Source organism: Pleurodeles waltl, chromosome 6 (assembly GCF_031143425.1).
Source record: "Pleurodeles waltl isolate 20211129_DDA chromosome 6, aPleWal1.hap1.20221129, whole genome shotgun sequence".
Classification (NCBI taxonomy): domain Eukaryota; kingdom Metazoa; phylum Chordata; class Amphibia; order Caudata; family Salamandridae; genus Pleurodeles; species Pleurodeles waltl.
The window spans coordinates 251,619,630-251,639,962 of record NC_090445.1 but is presented as its reverse complement, the minus strand read 5'-3'; the positions used below and the strand labels follow the sequence as shown (position 1 = coordinate 251,639,962).

Below are 20,333 nucleotides of genomic sequence, written 5' to 3'. Positions count from 1 at the left end.
CACCCCCACCTCAATGCAGTGCACCCCACTGAAGTCCACCCCACCCCAATCCACCCACCCCATTTCAATCAACATCACTCCAGTCCAATTAAAATTATTTTTTAATGCCATACCATTTAAGTGTACTTTTTACTTTTTTATGTCATGATTTCTACAGATTGGTATTATGGTTTTGTACCAGCCCAAATGTATTTTGTTCCCAGGAACAGTGTGTACAGCTTTAGATTATTTGTTATAAGCATATATAGTTTATGTCTGCTACACACTCATCCTTTCCAAAATGTTTTAATCAGTTACTGCATGCTTTTTGTAGATTTATCTGGGCATATTATGTACAGTTTGTACTTACTGGGTATTTTGGCACTACTACATTTACCAAAGGTTTTATTGATTTGATCTATGTAATAGGGAATGGTGCAGGCTGAGGTTGTTGCATCTTAATATATATATAGAGATTCAACAGGACAGAAATTCAGAACTCTGATTGTGAAATAATTGCAAACAGTGTGTCCACATCCATGCAGGTCACATCTTTATTCATTTTTCAGTGAGGGATTTAAATATTTTAAAATGCAGCTGTTGAAATGTTTGAACTGTTTTACATTTCTGCTCCATATAATAAAAAGGTAATATAAAATCGAAGAGGTGAAGTTATTCATAATAATGCTCATAAATAACATTATCCATATTCAATTGGCACTAGATTAATTAAAATAATATCTTTAAATGAGCATTGACAAAGCCAATATGTCTCGCCTATGCAAGAACTATTGGCTTTGGAGGTGTGTTTTAGCCAGTGTAGTATACCGGTCTGGCTGCTTTTCAGCATGCCTTAAAGTTAGTGGCATAGATGACAATATCGTAGAGAGCTGTGTCTTAGAGAGGAGTGGAGTAGAGGGGTTGTGGAGTGTCGCAGAGTGGATGGCATATAGCGGAATTAAAGTATTGTGCAGACTATGCATGGTGTAGTAGTGCACTGTCATTACTGACAGCCCATTTTCTATTGAAATGGCCACTACATTTGCACAGAGACACAGTCTTACTGATAAACCTATATAGTGCACAAACGATGATGTGTGGAAATGAAATCAACAAGTGTATTGATTTGTTTTAATCGTATTAAAATATTTGTTTCTAGCAGTTACAAAAATGTGCTCCATCTGTGCTTTCCTAATTCTGATATAGCCTGAAATGTTTGCACAGTTCATTTACAGGCATTTACATTTTGTTGTGTGTTAGAAAAAAAGCCTTTCTTTTCACACCCTAATCCCTCGGAAGCAACAGCTTGAAATTTCACATCTGTCTTTGAAGGCGCAGTAAATGTGACAAGATAAGAACAAAAGTTTAAGGCCTGTTTTACAGAAAGTAAACACTTGTGAATGAATACAGTAAACAGGCTATGCTCCACAAGAGGACACCCTAAAACAAATAAAGCCAGCAAAAGGAAAGCAAGCAAATGTGGTTTACAAAACACAAAGCCAATGGTTAAGCAATGAGAGGAATGCATTCTTGTGTCAGCCTTCAGAATGTCCTCAAGAAGTATTTAGCAATCCATTCAGCTGTGCTGTCTGATAGGCTTCAAATGACAAATAATGGTGAGTGGACTGGTTCCCTTTATGGAAGTCCTTGCCATGCCACTAGGATCACTAAACTGGATAATCAACCTAATTAACAAAACAAATCGCTCAACAGTGTCAGTCTTTCCATTACGTTTTTTAAATTTTTTTTGTTTTGTTTTTTTACTTCTACCTTGAGGCCTCTCCGATGCACTATGGATCTAGAGAGGTAGAATCTCTTAAAACAATATTGACAGAACCTTAAGTCATTTTTAATTGCACTGTTTTTGTAGAATCACTAACTGAAGACCACTTGGTGGGAGCTTTAGAATGACAGTATAATTGTTATTGTGACACTCCTCTTTGACTAATCATTACTCAATTTTGTCTTCTGCCTTGCATTCATTGAAATTTCAAGAACATTCCAGTGAAGAATGGTAGCTATTCTGAGAGTAATTGTAGAATGAGAAATGCTTACCTTCATCTACTGATCTGTGTAGGTAGTTCCCGGGTGTAATTAATTCCCTGTAATCTGTTCACTATTCTGATAAAATCTTTTTTCCAATTACAGTAACTGTATCCCTCTTTAAATATGAGTTCACTTCAGTTCAGGAAGATTGGAGGTGGTATTCTTCAAAGTTCATTGAATACAACTAAAGTTTAATTGTTCGCAGTATCATCACGTTTTTGTGTTGTAATCAGGCACCGGCAGCATATAAACTTCTGGATGATTGAAAATAATTCCTTTATAATGCACATTTCTACAATCTTACAATCAGGAGTTTTATGAGGAATTTTTCGATTGAACACTGTCAATACAATATTGTGACCTCTTCATTTATAACCTGCGTCATTATGTCACCATCTTAAGTTTAGTGGAAGTTGATCTCTTTCTACCTCGGGAAAATCTCTGTTTTTTATGGGGATTGCCAGTGTGCCCTTTTGTTGCCCTTTTTAAAAATAATTGCAGCCATTGGCAAAAGGACACATCACATTATCATATTTGTTCTTCTATAGCCATGTATCCTAGACTGAAATAAGACACCTGCTGTCAAGCTATGCAAGGTGCTCTGCTAGACTGATGGATTCCAGCTGACCATGTTCAAGACAAAGCTAGAAGTTATAGGAAAGTGTTTTGGTTCAGGATGTGCGATGTTTGTAAAAAAAAATCAAAAAGAAAAATCAGCATACATGCCACTCTTTGTGATCTTTATGAAGCTCTGTTAAGCTTCCAAATATTTCCTCCTGATCTTGGCACCTCACACTAAGTGTGCAACTTGTATTACCTAGATGATGCGCTGCTGTGGACCTGGACTGCACTTGGATTTCAACATATTTTAAACCTACGGTCCAAAAATGCACTAAACAATGTCTTGAAAAATAATAAGATCAAAAACTTGGTTATGTATTTTGGGTGGAGCACTTTTGGGCTCTGGTTTACTGATGGGCACCTTTTACACAAGTATTGTCTATTTTACAGGGTTTGTAAATGGAGGACACTCGTTGGCACAGAGTTACTCCATCCATCCAAGCACTCTTTTGTTTTCATTGACACTATTCGTGCATCCATTAGATGATTTATACTAGTTCAAATAATTTCAGTTTTGGTGTAGAACGCTCAGACTTTAAACTACAAGGACTCAAGCTTCTAGCAAATCACAATAGTAAAGATGCTTTGGCTATATAATAGTCACAAAATTAACAATAAAGGTTGGTTTTAGTTTGCGGTCTAGCTTTAAAGAAAGCCAAATAAAAACAAATACAGTGCCTTTCTACATCAAGAATTGATGACCGAGGCTAGAGGCGATAGTAAGCATTATGATATCTGTGTGGAATGTGAGACCTCTTTTCAGGATCTTAATTCGCATGTTTGATGATGGCTGAGGAGTCTATTAAAAGGTAATCAGTCATGTCAGTAGTTTGACCATTAGCATACCTTTTTTTTCTTTATTGTTCAGTTTAATCCTAAACATCACAGCAATAATGAGTGTCAAGAAACGGCATTCAGGTAGGCATTAGTAGTTCAGGAAAACATAACAACAGTTCCTTTATCCTGATAGAGTATTCTGTCCCCTCCCAGACCCTTGTACATAATCATTCAATTGCATATAACCAGACAACACAACACAATGCAATGTCTTCCTATTAGGAGGCTACCACCCAATTCCTAATTCTTCATCACACTTTCAAGCCTCAGCTTCCTCGCTGTCTAAAGAAGCCAGTTCCATCTTCTGGTCCAGAAAAACATCACACAATTCCTTCCATTCAGTTATATCCCCCATCACTTTATCTTGTCGACTAAGTCTCATATATGGTTCCTCAGCTATGGACCATTCTGGCACATCGGCACGCCATTGAGCATATTCAGGTGCTCTTTGTCCCGTCCATGTTATGGCTATCCGTCGTCTGGCGAGAACCAGCGTTGGGTGCAAGAACCTGTGTGCCATCTTCCTACCTTTAGGGTGTTGATTATTGTGTAGGAGGCAACACTGAGGCATCTGTGTAAAGATTATCCCTACAATCCTCTATATCTCCGCTACCAACTGAGTCCAGAAGTTCTTTACTTCCCTGCAGTGCCATGCTAAGTGTAAGAAGTTCGCCCCCACACTGCCGCATCTGGGGCAAGCTTCTGAACGAAGGGTGGCTATTCGATGTAAGCCTTTTGACATGAGGTATGTCCTGTGGAGAAAATAATAATGTACCAATTTAAAGCAGGCATTGCAGGAGACTGTGTGTGTGAGGTTATTGACTCATACCAAATCAAGTTCAGTAAGTGGGGAGTCTAAATCTACATTTCAGGTGATACAAACCCACGGTGGCCTTAGCATCAGAACACCTGGCTTTGTATAGTAATGAAATCCGATGTCTGCCCACGCCACAACTTAAGACTAGCCTTAGGGTATGTGATTGTGTTAGGGGTAGCTTGATAAGTAGGCCAAGTTGCTGGCGAGGGAAACACTAGACCCGTGTGTTGCAGGAAATGGCCTGGTCTAAGGGAGAAGGCCTCCTGAACCTCCTCAAATGTGAGGAAAGTGTCACCTGGGTATAAGTCCCGAGGAGTTTGCACCCCCTTATCGCCACTGAAGAAAGGACATATTGTTCACCATCCGCATAACTGGGTTCAAAATCCAGAGTTCTCGATAAAATGTGGCATGCTTCAGAACAGTGCTAATTAACCTGTGCCAAAGGATCACAGTCTGTCTGACTATTTGTGGGGTGTCTGCTGTGATACCTGTGCCCTCCATCAGACGTTCTGGCATGCTGTCCGTGCCCACTGTTCCTGCCAGTAGGGGCTTCTCCCAGTTGTCAGCTGGGTCCAGCCATTGAGCTGCATGCTGCAGGTGGGCCGCTAGATAGTACAGATCCATCTGTGGAGCATCCAATCCCCCCCCTCTTCATACTGTCTCGTCAGTGTCGACAGTGCAAGTCTGCTGCACCTGCCTGCCCACAGGAGAGAGATAAGGATAAAGTCCAGCTGATGGAAGATCCTGCGCGGAATAAGATTAAAGGAGTTCTGAAACAAGTACAGGCACCTGGGGACCATGACCATTTTAGCAATGGCTAAGCGACCGATCAAAGAGAGAGGTAATGTATTCCAGAAATGGACTGATTCCTGCAAGCTCTCGATGACCCTCCCCAAGTTGAGGCTTAGCTGAAAGTTCTGCGTATGTGCCACTCTGACCCCCTAAGTAGTGAAAATGGGACATCTCAGAGTGCAGGCCCACATCCGGAAGTTGCTCAGTCAGTGAGGACACCAGCGTGGCAAGCAGGAACACCAAGGATTTGGCCCTGTTGAGCCGCAGCCCGGAGATATTACCAATCCCTCCCAACAGCTGCAGCAGAGCAGGCATGGCCTCACGAGGGGAGGTCAGATAGAACAGCACGTCATCCGCATATAACTATTGCCTCTTGTGCAGATTCCCCATTCCTGCAGCTCCCAACGCACCCGTATCGCTAATGGTTCTATCGCCAGTATAAACAGGAGTGGGGAGAGTGGATAGCCCTGTTGTGTCCCCCTACCCTATGTCCACGACTCTAAGCAGTATTGCCCCACACTCACCCTAGCCTCAGTTTACATAAGATGTACCTAACCACAAAACTGTGGCCCAAAGCTCATGACACCAAGGACTTCTAGGAGATAGCCACAATCCATGGTGTCATACGCCTTTTCCAGATCTATTGCTACTAGCACCATCTGTTTCAGCCGAAGGGGGACCTAATGAAGTTCATGCGTTATTCGCTGCAGGTTCAAACTGGTGCTGCGTCCTGGGTTGAAACCACATTGATCTTCATGCACAAGGCTAGATATGTATGTCTATAAATGTGTAATGAGCGCTTTACATAGTATTTTCGTGTCAGACTTTATCATTGTTAAAGGTTGGGGAGGCTGCTTCATCACCATCTGGCTTAAGAGGCATGCAAATTTACCCTTCTCTCATGAACTGAGGGAGCATACTCAGTTCATGGGCCTCTAGTAGGACCTCCAAGAGTCTCTGTGTTAGGTACTCAGAGAAGGTTTGGTATAGCTCGAGCAGAAAGATATCACCACCAGGGGCCTTTGAGTGCATGACAGCACATAGTGCCGTCCTGAGTTCCTCAAGAGTCAGCAAGGCTTCCAAGGCCTCAGTCCCACTTCAGCCAAAAAAGTGTCATATTGTTGTGGAACAATATTCTGATCTGCTGCATAAGTCCGCTGCAGGTGTTGCTGAAATGTTTTTATTATGCCCATTATAGACGTGACCTTGACACCTCCCTCAGCATTTAGATGAGTGACTTGTGACCGGGCTTGCTCCCTGCACAATATCCAGGCTAGGAATTTGCCTGACTCATCTCCCTCTCTGTAAAGTTTCTGACGGTACTGACGCAGGGTATATCTGTCAAGTCAGTCCCAGAGGTCCCCCAACCGTCTAAGATTTGGGACTTCACATTTCTGTAAATCCAAAGTATCCGGAGGTGCCCCCTGTATTGCTTACAGTTGAGACTCCTCTCTGCATATGTCCACCTGAACTGACGCCGTACCCCACATGTGAGGCCAAGACAGACACCCTGTAAAACTGCCTTGTATGCGTCCCACTCTAATCACCTATGTGCAGTGGATCCCCAGTTCGGTCCAGGTACTTAATGAGAACCCTCCCCAAAGTCTGGCGACCCACGGTATCTTCAAGGAAATCAGTCGGCATCCGCCAGTGTCTCCCCATCCGGGAGTTATCCTGCCAGACCCGTGCGCAGCACACAGGGGAATGATGGTATAAAAACCAGTCTAACTGTGACCTTTACGTCTTCAAGTCGGAAAGAATCCCCCACCAGCACCCTGTCCAGTCTGATGTGTGTGTTGTGCGTTAGGGAGTAGAATGTATATGCATGCGTTATAGGATGTGACAGCCTCTAGACATTATGTAGACCTAGATTCTGCATCACCTCAAGAAGGGCTTTAGTCATATGAAGTTTAGTCCTTGCCTTCTGTGGTGCTCTGCTCAGATGGGGTTCCAAGATACAAATAAAGTCTCCCATCCAGAACAGGGAGGAGTCTAGGTCAGGCGTCCTCAGATCCTGAATCTCATAAAAGAATCTTGGATCATCATTATTGGGCGCATAGGAGTTTAGAATAGCTACCTGTCTGCCATCCAGCGTGCCCTTCATGAAGACATATCGGCCATTTACGTCAGCCTCCACGTAGGTGGTGGAAAATGGGATCCCAAGGGACACCCAAATGAAGGTACCTCTAGCATATGTCAAGTATGAGGAGTGAAAGATCTCTCCTCTCCACTGCCTAGCTAATTTTAGGGCCTCAGCGTCCATGTGCATTTATTGGCAGCAGGCAATATCAATATTATGCTGTTTGAGAAAGGAAAGAACTCTGTATCTTTTAGTATAGGTACCCAGTCCTCGGACATTGCAAGTGAGTACCCAATAGTCACCCACATCATCTATGGGGTATAAGTTGACATCTTCCCCTCCCCATCATGCCATCCACATACTTGTACTCTGCTGTAGAAACTAGCAGTCATTTACAGTGCACAAACCATCCAAACACAAACATTCCCAAACCGCCCATCACCCCTCCCTCCAAAGGCAAACACAGATCAACCAGCTTTCAATTGATGCCCATCCCAACCATGTGACGGGAGAACCACAGCTATCCCAACTTCCCATCTGGGACCACTCAATACAGCATGTGAACAGACCCACTGGCTAGGTCAGAACAGCCAGATCCCCACCAAGAACTGCATAACAAATGAATGACATCCGCCCTCAAGGGTTTCGCCAATTGTGGCATAAACAGTAGGGCAATACATTTTAATATCAGCCCGACCTTATTCCCTGCCCTTAGCCGTGAAGGTGTCTGGTATCATGTCTGTCGTGGGACTTGGGGTCTCAGAGAGGGAGCTTCCCAGAGACACCTGAACGGGGGTAGCACCCTCCTCTGCTGGCAGGGCTACTGTGGACACGTGCATGGTGCTATCGTCACCAATTTGAACCATATAGAGTGACTGGGGAATGCGTTTGGATTGTCACTTCCATTGTGGGGATGGCGAGCACCCCTGGTGGGTTGTGTTCCCCACGTTAGGTGCTTGCTACCTCCAGGTCTTGGGACCGATGGTTCATCTCTGATTTCCAGCCACTCCCATGCATCCTCTGGACTGTTGAAAAAGTTGGCTTTGGCATTAAAAATGCCTTTCAGGTGGGCTGGGTACAGTAGCATGTAGCACAGATTAAGGGCTCTGGGTTTCTGTTGGACAGTAAGGAAGGTTTTCCACCCTTCCTGTACCTGCTTTGTGTAATTCAGATATACCGTGATTTTACTATTTCCAAGGTGTGTTATCTCTTGCTCACGTTTTGCTGTCAGGATGCAGTCTCTAACTTGATAGTTAAGGACTTTAGCAAAAATGGCCCTAGGAGGGCCCCCTGGACGAGGAGGAGGAACCAGGGCCCTATGTGCCCTTTCCACCCCAAACTGGTCAGAGAGGCCCTGCCACTTCAATACAGTTCGCACCCAGTCTTCAATTAATTGCTCTGTGGAGGATCCCTCCGATTCTTCAGAATGCCCAATATTCGGCAGAAGCAGCCTTCAGCATCCTCCGCTCGCCTGCTCAGCTCTGCTGTACTAGTTCTCATCATTGCCATTTGTCATTTTAGAGTTGCCACTTCTTCCTGTAGAGTCGTGATGTTCGTTTCCGCTGTTGTGACCTTTTCTGCCATTATACAAAGGTCAGCTTATAGGAAATTGACGTCGATAGATAAAACAGTTTCAATTTGGTGCTCTAGGGCATTACAAGAGCCTTGTATTGCCACCATCAATTCAGCCCTGGTCGGCTCCACGTTGTCTTCGAGGGCATCACTCCCGCCCAGCATACCTGATTGTCTTGTCAGCCTTTGGGTAGGCTGATGAGGTGTGGTATACTGTGTGATGGTGTTGGAGGAGTGCGTGCGGCGAGAGGATTTATCCTTTGCCATGATGACCTCTGGTGCAGTGCTGGACCCAGCTGCATCGGGTCAGAGATGCAGGACAGTGGGATCTACGTCAATTAGCCAGGTATGAACTGCGTTGGTCAGATGGTCACCTCACAAGCATGCAAACCATAACCCCAGAACCTCTGGGGCAGGGTAGTGTGAAGGACCCCCAGGGAATGAGCAGCAGCTTAGATGGCACAGATCCCTTGTTGATTCCCACAGTTCCTGATTGTGACTATTTAAGGATGCACTCAGTGCAGTCCGGACGCCCCAGACAAGCAACCCAGCACGCATCTCCCACAACGCAAGCTGGGTGTGGCTAGGAAGATTTTAGCCAAGGCCTGTGAAAGTCAATAGTCAATGAGTGGAAGGGGGTGAAAAATTGGCAGTGTCTCCGGGGCGAGGTTGCAGCAGAATGGGTCCCAGGATGACGCACAGGCCGGCACGGGCAGCCCCATTGTGTCCTCAAGGGTGAGCATGTCGTGCAATGTGGTGCTTATATGCGGTGCAGGGGTCACTTGCTTTTGCACCCCGGCTCCCTCACACCGGGTGACCTACCAAGCGGGCAACATCTTGATTGGGGGGGACAAGGTCACAGAAGAGCTACTTATTTTTGTCAGGTGCCGTTCGCTGTCCAAGTTGGGCTCTCCTTGCATATCGTGGGGCCTGCAACATCAGCGGTGTAATGCCCAACCAATATGCCTCTAGGGGTGCCCCTACCAGGCACAGCAATCACTGCAACAGGCTGTACAGAGCAGCCCCATCCCCCAATCCAGAACGTATCCAGGCTAGGGGCCGCCTTGTGAAGTCCTCTGAATGAAGGAGGGAGATCGGGGCATCGGTCTCAATTGTAATTGGGTCGTAGACTGGGCGACCCCCAGGCCTCATTACTCCCCCCCCTTTAATTAGTGGCAAAGTATCGGGTGTGTGCGGCTCAATTTTCAGCTCCGCGACCACATAGAGTTGCCCCACCGCACTCCGTCTGTCTCCCGATGCAGTCAGGCTGAGGGGAGAGTTGCTAGCGCAGTCCGCTGCACCCAAGTAGACACGCAAGGCCCAGCGCACTCAAGCCTCGGCTCTCCCCTTATTGTGGGTGGGCGCAGCCGTGGCCGCTGTAGAGCCTCATGAGCCGGCTCACCTCATCCCCCTGGGCAGAAGGCATCTTCGGAGCAATTGCAGCAGTCTTCACCAGCCAATCGACTATGTGGACGCTGTAGAGTCACTGCCTCCTGCACATTGGCTCCGGAGCTCTGGCTTCAGCCCTGCGAGGTATCAGCACTCATGCCTCCAGGCCCATGTAGGCAGCAATCACCTGGGACCTTTTCCACGTCCCCCCGCTGGCTTCGTATTGAGTTTCGTGTAGTTGGGGCAGTTGGCAGTTGCAGGGACATCGAAGGAGCAATAGTCAGCAGGATCAACATAGGATTAGGGGGATTCTGCGGTCTGGCTGGCCCGGAGTTGAAGGGCTCACGTCCTGCCAGCCATGTTCCTAGGCCACGCCCCCAGCCATTAGCATACTTTAGTATTTACTGTAGGTATTAGGAATATTTTATGGACAGACTTCAAGCTTAACAGTATAAAATCTTAAAATGCCCCAATAAATATCTTAAATTAATGAGGATAAGGTCTAACTATCTATCTGTACTCTGGGTTATATGGGTATGGAGTAGTTTGCTCTCCATTAGATTACTCTGTCAGATAAGTAATACTGACATGAAATCACTGGAACACCAGTTGTTTTGTGAATTGTTGGGGTCAACTTGGAGTGAATACTTATAATTATTACGGAAGCATTGTATTTATCAATTAGAATTTTGTATGATTATTGAAATCCAATAAGAAACTTTTACTTGAGTTATGAGACACCATGATTTAATCACTTGATTTCTAAAAATTAAATGAACTTCTGTAAGTTTCTATTTTTTAATCTAACATTTTAATACTGTTTTAACTGCAAGACATGCATCCCTTCTTGATGAATTAACTTTTCTTCTTTAAATGTGGTCTTACCTTTCTCCGGTCCTTTCAACTGTTTCTCCCATTGATTCCATTGATGTCATCAATCCCCCATGACTCTTACAGGGTCATCATGAACCCACCCTAAACAGGTTAACATTTTAATCTCGTAGCAATAATTAGAATTCAGAACTTTGTTTCTTGCAAGACTTAAAAGTTCAATATTAGGGAACCGCAGCCCCTGCAATAAATCTAAGTTATTTAGTAGACTGCGTAGATGACCTCTTAAAAAAATGAATCAAGCAGTCCAATCTTTTACATTTGAAAAGTAGAGAATACCTTTATTGCTTAGATTTTGATTATGTGAATACATAAAATACTTTAACATTTTTGTTCATATATTTGGTTAGTTTGGACACATCCTGATAGGCCGTTTTGTACAATAGAAGCAGCAACAACAGTGCAAATGTTCTTGCTGCAGTTTTCAGGCAGGCTCAAAGTTGTAGGAAATCTTGCTTCACGGTGCCTGGTTTTAGTGTACTGAGCACACTAATATGTTTTCATTACTTTGTGATGTATATATTGTAGCAAAAAGAGGATTACAGGGGACCAAAAAACAACCTATACCTCATAGTGTGAAAATAAATGTTTTCTGTCCCTCTTGTTGGAATGCCTAACACTTTTTTGTAAGACACACAATATTTAACTATTATTGAGCCCCACCTAGTATTAGGTTTATGGTGTGCATGGGCATTGTTGATCACAGAATCTTTATGGGTAGAATGTGATGTGCCCCTTCAGTGACTTGCCTGAAACTGAGACTTGTATTGTTTTTGTAGGTCAGCGTCCTCCTATCTTGGTGTTCGCCGGTGGGTCAATGAGATGGTTTCACAGTTACAGCAGATGATGTGTTCTACAAGAGGACTTGTGTGAAAATTGGCATGTTAAAAAAAAAAAAAAAAAAAAAAAGAAGAAAAAAATAAAGGAATTAGCTGTTCCGAAAATAAATGTTTGACATTGCCACGGTTAGTCACAAGCTGGATGTTTGAATTAATTTGAAATAAACTTAGTTTTTTCCTTACAGCAATAGTAATTGTGTGTTGAACCTTGTGCCCTCATAGTATGTACCCTAGTTTCAAAGTGTCCTTTGGTGATAGTGTTGCCGCGGCAAGAAGTGTTTGGCTATCAAAACATCTAATTCAAGATCCTAGGGGTCCCCAAGACTTGCAGTGCAAACCAGCTCATTTCTGAAAATCATTGTTGTCTTTATTTTGTCATAAACAATAGCATTATGGATAAGGATAGCAACACAGGTGCCATCCACTGTAAATTTGCAAGGCTTATTATAGGATACTACAAGTGTTTCCTAATACCTACTTTGATAATATCACAAACAATGACAATTGCAGTCACCAAAATACATACAGGTCAAATTGGATGAAGTATGTCAAATTGTAAAATGTTAACTGACACAGAGAACCCAATGCTCAGAGAAAGTTAAGTATGCAGCAGTGCTTAATTTGAGCCGGTGGTTTCTGGTGCTCAGCACTGGCACTTAACTGCCTTCACCTGATGGCTGCCACATGTTGGCACTGTTTTTGTCTTTTTTGTAATTTAAAGATGAGCAGAACAATAGTTGTTTATTAATGCATTCTTAAAACCTCTGTGGGCATTGAACAGTAGGAACTGTCACGCTTGCAGTAATGTGATGGTTAGGAGTTGTCTAGGTACTGCCGTTGACAGTGACAATATATGGTGCAAGCTGAGGTGGCCTTGTGACGAGAGCTCTGGCACTTATTATTTTTTTACACAAATTAAGCACTGGTAAATAGACACGCCAGTCCATGGAGTTGATATAGTTATGTTTATCATATGGCCGTGTCGGAAGAAAACATTTTGTGAAAAGTTCAGAAGAATGAAATGTTGTCTATCTTTATCTTCAACCTTGTTTCAGAAGAAATAATGAGGGAGGCTTGAGCGCCTCCAAGATGTTGATGAGCTTAGTTAAGAAAAAAAATATTGCATTTAAAAATCCAGTGAAGGGTTGTAAAATTGTATTTTCACCTTTAACACATTACAACTGTTCCCCAATACCATAATTTGAGGTCCTTAGACCATGGATAAAATGTGCCTATTAAATGTTTCTGAACAGTGTTAGTAATTGCTGGACTCAACGTTTTCGGTTGGATGATGACCATTATTAACTATCATTTTATTAATTTAATTATAATTCAAGTGTACTGACAGTATTGTATGTGTGGCATTGGTTCTGAGGTCTGATCCACTGCACCCCTGGCTCTGAGAGAGTACTGTGTGGCTTGGAAGTGGCCCTAAAAGAGGTGGGACTTGGATATTGCAAAAAGAAGATGGTCTATTTAATAGATATCTAATTTACTTTCCTGCTGGTGACCAAGTTAAACATTCAGTGTGATGAAAGTGAGTGGTTAGTTTGAGAAAAGGCTAACCTAGTTCTGACGTTTATTTTTTAGTATTGACTCTATATAGATCACTAACTAACAAGGCCATTTATTTTCATATATAAAGTTGTGAGTTTTGTAGAATGCTCATGATTATTTTTCTCCCTTATTTCAGGTGGCTATTGAGGTAGCTTTGGATTTTGTTGGTAAACCTGTTGGATCTATCATTGCAAGGCTCCATCCAATCATCTTCCCCCTGGACATCATGATATTGGAACCAATGGCCTGGAAGGTATTACAGTTGGTTGTTCTCATTGTTTCTGCATCTATGTATTAATGTGGCTTGTATGATGTGGCATCATATATGAAATAGGCAGACTGTCACACTAACAATAGAATTGTTGTTGCTGTTATGTATGAATTGAGTTGCTGGGAAGAACATGCGATGAACTTTCCTCTAAGATGGATCACGAATGTGGATTAATGATGTCAGCATTGTCTATATCTTCTAGCAGAAGCAATAGATGGTCAGTGGTCATTGGTTCCACTTATGGTGTTACATAAAAATCCCATTAATCATAAAGTAGCAGAATAGGCTTCCATTACTGGTTATGCAGGTGGTATTTTCAAGTTCAAGTGTGAAGTTTATAGTTTGTATAAAATAAAAAGCAAGCCACTTAATAACAGCAATATAACACTTTTGCAGCTCATACATTTACAGTATTAAAAACATGTAATAATTGTTTTAAAATATGCTACTGTCAGCACTTTTGAGGGGTTATCTAAAGTTAAAACACAATTCATATCAGCTTCAAGTTCAGATAGAATTTGAGTAAAACAATGGATGTAAATAAAATACAGTCTTCCCAGTTTCAGATATATAGTTCTAAATAAAAAGACACAAACCAACTTTTAGTCTCTACCACAACTGCACCCAACCTTATTTATTTTCTGGTTCTCTTGCTTTCTCTGAGTACCTGAAACTGAAGTCTAAGCAGTTATCCAAGTAAGATATTCCTCTATTCAGCATCCAGGAAATATAGTTAATTGATTCTAATGACTAGCTAATAATTTTGACCCGACAATCTGCAGCATAGTTATAGTTCTCTAAAGCACCTAAATGTGAGTCTTGCTTATCCCACAGTCAAAGAGAAGTCATTACCACTCTAAGCTTCAAACTTTATTGACAAATTCAGTGTCTGAGGTACTTAAATGTATTAGACCTTCCATTGTCGTAAAGGCTCTATTAACCCTAAACTCTCTGAGGTGTTTCTATGTTGAGGAACTTGTAAATGGCACAAGAAAGTATTCACAGAGATGAACTTTAAGCAATTTTGTACTACCCAAGAACCATATCTTCTTTTTCCTGGGTTTCTCGAAAACCTATCTTTGAGTTTTGACACGTTATTTAAAAGTCTGTTTGCAGTATAGCATTAACTGAGTATGTTTAATAGGTGCTGCAAACCCACTTTGGTTCGCTCAAGGATCATAAGGGTCTCCCTGTGTAAAAATACCTTAACAGAATGCTCACATTTTGAGGCTTTGCTCTGCAGGCTCTTGAGGGGCATGGGAATAAGAGAAATACTCGGAAATATTTTTCAAAGATACCAAAATGGACCCCTCCTTCATTCAGCTATGTGGCCTTGTTGGTTGTATTGCACCAGGACACTTGTAGGATTGTGCAGCTGACTAGTCATAAATGGCAAGCTTCTAGGGATTCCCAACCCCTGAAATGTACGCCATCAAACCCTCCACTCATCTGCAAAAGAGGCCTTGTCGAGTTCGATGAAGCTGGAATAAACATTACTCCTGCTTGTCACTGCCAAATTCCAGGACACACAAAACCGAGAAAATGCATAGATCCAGGGTGCTGGTTCCTGGCTTAAAGCCACCTTGTTCTAAGGAATTAAGTCATTGTCAGTAGAAAGGCAACAGAGGAACAATATCAGTTACATAAACATGTAATTCTCAAACAAAAATTATCTTTCAGTTTTTAAAAATGTTTTCAGTTCTTTTGAGTTTTAAAGATTTGGTGAGCCACTTAAATGGGAGAGGTGAAAATGCAGCTGCATTACAACGTGTTTCGTCCTCAGGATTTGTACAGTACATAATTCGTTTTAATGCTATTAACAAAATATTTCAACTGTTTAGGATTATGATTTTAAAAACAGTACTACATAATTTTGCTATAATAGAAGGAAAAAGGTACCAAAAAGCACTAGAAGATAGAATAAGAATAAAGTTTGCATCCCGGCAGCCGCGTCCAGCGCCAGTCATGCTGCTAGTAAGTTTAACCAAATGTCCTTGCCTACAAAGTTTTCTATGAATGAATCACTCACATTATGTCTCAAGTGTTGCCAGTCTTCAGATGTCCCCTGCATGGCTAATTTAGAATCCAATTTTGTCTGCCCCCGATATAAGTTTGTGATAATGCTGGAAAGTATTATTTAGCTCTCTTCAGAATCTCTCTAACCCTACTGGCCCGAATAAAAGCATTATTAATCCAACTCTTTCTGTCCAAAGAAAAAAATGTTTCAAGGCTGGCCTCCTAAACTGTAGCTCTTTACCAAAATACGCTCTAGAGGTATTTAATCTTCTGAGTGATAATAATTGGGATGTGTTATTTCTTACTGAGGCCTTGTTAAAAGCTAGTTTGGCAGCTGATATTCCCGTGGCTATTCCCCGGGGGCATTCTGTCAAACATTTTGACCGTTACAACGAATCTGGAGGCTCCATAATTACAATTATACACCGTTCCTCACTGCACTGTTCTGCAGTAAATCTAACAAACATGGTCAATAATGAGGGTATGTAATTTTCAATCACTGTATCTCTGCCTTTTTTGGTGTTCGGCGGCTTGATTTGTCGTCCGCTTGATGCTACCCCTACTTCATTAGGAAGTTGTACAGATACTATGGGACAACTATGCACTTATTATGCTTCTGGGAGGTTTTAATTTTCATGTGGATGATCTTCGTAATAAATTGGCACAGCAGTTTGTGAATACTCTTGAGGGTTTCAACCTTAAACAGCTGGTTAAAGTCCCTACCCATACTGCTAGCCATACCATTGATTTGGTTTTGGCCAATCCCCGTGTTGTTAAGATTCAACCTGTGGTTTTCGTGGTCTGGTCCGACAATGCAGTAATTCCATTTGAAGTACCGCTACCCTCTTCTGTGTTTGCCCCATGTTAAACCAAATCGCTTTCTAGACCCTGGCACAAAGTTACTTACTCAATCTTGATAGAAGCCCTACAGTCTTATGCAATAATTCATTCTGACAGGCTCATTAGATCAGGATGTGTGCTCATTTGATAATTGGGTGGAAGAGGAGATTGATGTAATTGCTCCTAAAAAGCTTCACAGGTCCTCCCTGGTTCTCCAATGCTATCAGACTACAGAAATCCAGCTGCATAAAGCTGGAAAGGACCTGGAGAATTTGTTATGATGATGCCAAAAAATGGTATCAGTCCGCCCTTAAGGAATAACAGAGAGCGTTTTGTTAGGCACAGAAAGCTTTTATCGCTATTTCCATCTCGAAAGCAGATAATGCTCCTCGAGCATTGTTTTAAGTGCTTAGTAACTTTCTGACTCCTTTATCTTGTAAAAATATGCTGTTTCCTTCCTCACAATTGTGTGAAGTTCTATCCAATTATTTTATGAGAAAATTATAACCATTCAGAACTCATTTAGTCAGTCCCCTTCAACTCTAACAGGCCACCATCCTTTCTTGACCCCTGACCCTGTTCTGTTACGTTTTGCCCCAATCTCACTTGAAGAATCAACCATGGATTTGGCCAGTTGTAAGTCAGGCTCCCCATCTGAACCATGTCCTCTGACCATTCTTAAGCTAGTGACATGGGTTATCAACCCAATTGTTAATGCTCTCTTGAATGACTAGCTGGAACAGGCTATTGTACCGTTGAATTGGAAGAAGGCTTTCTTACTCTCTTTGCTGAAAAGGCCGGCAGGGGACCCATCTGTATTGAGTAATTTCAGACCCATTTCACTGCTCCCCACTATGGCAAGATGGTGCAAAATAAATGTCAACAGGCAACTGTCTGCCTTTTTGGAGAGCAATAACTTACCCCATGATTCTCAATCTGGTTTCAGGCCAGGTTGTAGCACTGAGATGGCTTTTCTTGAAGTTTTAGAATTTATCACAGCTAACTGTGATGTAAATTCTCAGGTGATGCTGGTGCTGTTAGATCTTTCAGCGACCTTAAACATGGTGTCACATGCTGTTTTGCTGGAAAGACTGGAAACCATTGGTGTCACGAGCTTAGCTTTGTGTTGGTTTAAGTCTTTTTTGGCCAATCACTCTCCAGCAGTTATTCTCCCTCCTTTTACATCTGAGGCTAAGCCGCTGTGCTGCAGTGTTCCCCAAGGTTCTGCCCTTAGCCCTACTCTCTTCAATTTTAAATGGCATCCCTGGCTTAACGGGTAGAGCTGCTGAGAGTAAGGCTGATCACATATGCTGATGTCACTCAACCTTTCCTGGTCTTTCAAGAAAAAGTCCTATCAACTTTGGATTCTTTTAAAATCTGTCTTAAATCTGTCATGGACTGGATGAATGTCAGTTTTTTTAAACTTAATTCAGATAAGACGGAGGTACTTTTTTTGGCACCAAATCCAACCCAGAGTCTGGTCGGTAGTGGCCCCCTGAGTTTGGACCTCTTACCAGCCCTGCGGGTGTAGTTCAGAATCTAGGAATCAAATTTGACTCCAAGCTTACTTTTGAGCCTCCGATTAAGGTGTTGTTGGGTTCCTGTTTTTCACTCTGAGATTGCTTAGACCCATGCTCCACCTTATTCCAATGGCCGATCAAAAGAATTGACCATGCATTAATTACCTCCAAGCTGGACTATTGTAGCAGTCTTTAACTGAGCCTCTCTGATTGTCTGATTTAATGCCTGCATATTATACAAAACGCAGCTGCCCACCTGATTCTTAAGATTCCCCCCAGGATTTCAGTCTCCAGCCATCTGCGTCAACTTCATTGGCTCTCAGTTAAGAGCAGGATAAAATTCAAGGTCCTTACTTTTGCCTTTTGAGTTTCTAATTCTAATGGCTCTGGGTACCTTAGGAACCGTTTAAACTAGCGAGGCACTCCAGTCATCTCAAACTATTTTCACCTCCTAGGATAAATAAGTCCAGGTCATTCCATTTACTTCTTGGTGGCCAGACTGTGGAATACTCTGCCTTTGTCTTTGAGATGCTGCACTTCAGAGCAGCTCTTCAGGAAGGGTTTAAAAATTCAACTGCTTGATTCTGCATCATGCTGATACTTTGGGTTCCTTGGTTAAAATGTACTCCTAGCGCTGGGACACCTTTTTTGGGAGTTGTGTGCTCTATAAACACATTGTATTGTATATGAGTAGAAAGATTTGAGTCCAGACCCAATTTACCAATGCTTCACATGAAAGTGTGAAGTTCCTACAGATCTTATTTCTTTGTTCCCAAAAGATGAAACAAAGAGCAAAAATTAATTATTTTGTTCAAAAGCAACAGATGAATGCATCCAAACCAATGTGTGAAAAGAGGCGAAACGAGCAATGTTTAAAAGATCTGCTGATCAGAGTGTGATCATAATTACCTAATAGACAGAAGTAATTATATTGTTGTTGAGGTTTTAGTTCTGGATGGAAGGATGGAATTTGAAAAACGATATCTCCTATGGTATGTTAACCATATGAGTTTGTTATGTACTAAGTTGTTGTGTGCCATAGGAGAAATACGTTTGTGATAAATTGTGAGTCAGATATTTCAGCAGCAGAATGTACTGGCCATTGTCCTTCTAAGGTGAATGACTGTGAGGATATACTGTAATTATGATAGAAAGGGTATACAGTTGACCAAGTAAGATTATCAATTATGTACAATATGCTGGTGGGAACAAGAGTCAGACAGGTGAAGCAGTTGAGGTGGTATGTATTAAAAAGGAATGTTTAAGCCTGACAGTTGGTTTGTTTTGCAAGGTTGAAATGACAGTTTAAAGGTGCACACAGATTGCAATGGCATACCTGAGGCATATTTAAAGGGCTACTTAAGTGGGAGGCACGATAAGTGCTGCAGGCTCACTAGCAACATATAATGTACAGGCCTTGGGTACAGGTAATACCACTTTACTAGGGACTTATAGGTAAATTAAATGTGCCAAATGGGTGAAAGCCAATTTCACTATGTTTAAAGGCATGAGTACAAGGACTTTAGAGTTTAGATTTTAACAAACAGGAGGGGAGAAGGCAAACAGTTTGGGGGAAGACCACCCTAAGGCTGTCATGTCCAACAGATATGAAATGGAATAAGCAGTAATTCCTTTTTAAACTTGACAGAATAAGGTTCTTTTTATCACTACACCCATACATTGTTGAGGCCAGGGGTGCTAAAATTTTTTAATGCTGTTACTATTTATTTAACTATTTCAGGTCCGAAATCTAGTTAACTAGATTATTATAAGCAGCAAATTTAACTCAAACTATCTCTTTGCCCGCTGAGCCGTTAAACTATTTTGTCAAATGAAGTACCTATTCTGATTCTGAATGCTTAGCTGTGGGAACTGTTGTAAATCAATGTGGCCAGTTGCTATCAACACGTGAGTTGTATGTATATACTCAAAGCATGATAAACCTTGATTTTGTCTTCATAACTTTATATTGTAACTTGCCTTCTTTGGTCTAGTAGGTGATGGTTGACTATTAAAGTATCCTTATTTTGGGGGTGGGTGAGTGATGTAGCTAAAAAAATGAAACAAACTAGAAAGCCAAAAGAGAATGTAGAGCGGGTTGATTAAGCATGAGCGCCTGCTCAGCACTCACTAGTGATGAAGGTGAGTTTGCCCCAGTGGTTTGTTGCTTTTTAAAAAAGTGGCTGGGTTGGGATCTTTAGATAGGGTAGGTGGTCCTCCCACCTTGCGGACAGTGGCAGAGCAGAGCCAGAGTCTCCACTGATGT

At 42.1% G+C, this 20,333-nt stretch overlaps 1 protein-coding gene across 1 annotated transcript in view; it reads left to right on the top strand.

Moving 5' to 3' along the window:
* The window catches only part of KANSL1 (KAT8 regulatory NSL complex subunit 1), an 817,615-nt gene that overhangs the window by 22,528 nt on the left and 774,754 nt on the right, over positions 1 to 20,333 (top strand). The window contains exon 2 of the mRNA XM_069238046.1: positions 13,557 to 13,673. The gene's annotated coding sequence lies outside the window, so the exon portion shown is untranslated. The remainder of the gene's footprint in view (positions 1 to 13,556; positions 13,674 to 20,333) is intronic.